The following is a 687-nucleotide window of genomic DNA, read 5'->3' as shown; positions in this document are numbered from 1 at the left end:
TTTGCTTCTCCTTCCTCCCCCCCCCCCCCCGAGTCCCTTTTCCTCCAGTAACATTTCGTAAGCCACAGGCGTCCATGCCTCTCCTTCCGCGCCGACCACACAATACTTTTTCGTAACTTTTCCTCCTCCAACTCGAGAGGTTTGGCGCAGCGAGCGCTGGCTGTCCGTCCCGACGCCAGCCCCGCGCGCGGCTCACAACAAACCTGACCCACAAAGCAACGTCCAGCGCCAAGACCAACACACGCGGCCATCCTCCCGCCGACAACAATGGCGAGACAGCCTGTCGTCTTGTAGAGTAAAGCACCATATTTTGTCCTGTATTTTCCTTGGAGTCCTCCCGCCGCCTTCTCCCCGAGCGCGGCGCGGCGTCCACACAAGTTTCGCTACGAACTGATCGCGTTCACCTGGTGAGTGTTCACCTGATAGCAGTGATGACGTGAGTGGTGCGATAGCGTCCGTGGAGCGCCGGGGAGGGGAGGCCACGAGGTAGATCAATGGTGGGCTAAAGCGGCTCACGCCCCCGCACTCCCCCCCCTCCCCCGCCGCCCGCTCCCCACCTGGCCCACGTGGGTGACTCATGCTATTACTCACTACTACAGCTACTGCCGTGTTGTGTGCGTCCCGCAACCAAAACAACGCGCAACTGTCTAAGGTTTCAACTCATTGTTTTTGTTACTGATATTGCAT

Source organism: Penaeus monodon, chromosome 31 (assembly GCF_015228065.2).
Source record: "Penaeus monodon isolate SGIC_2016 chromosome 31, NSTDA_Pmon_1, whole genome shotgun sequence".
Lineage (NCBI taxonomy): Eukaryota > Metazoa > Arthropoda > Malacostraca > Decapoda > Penaeidae > Penaeus > Penaeus monodon.
The sequence above is the reverse complement of the archived record's forward strand: the minus strand, read 5'-3'. Positions refer to the sequence as shown.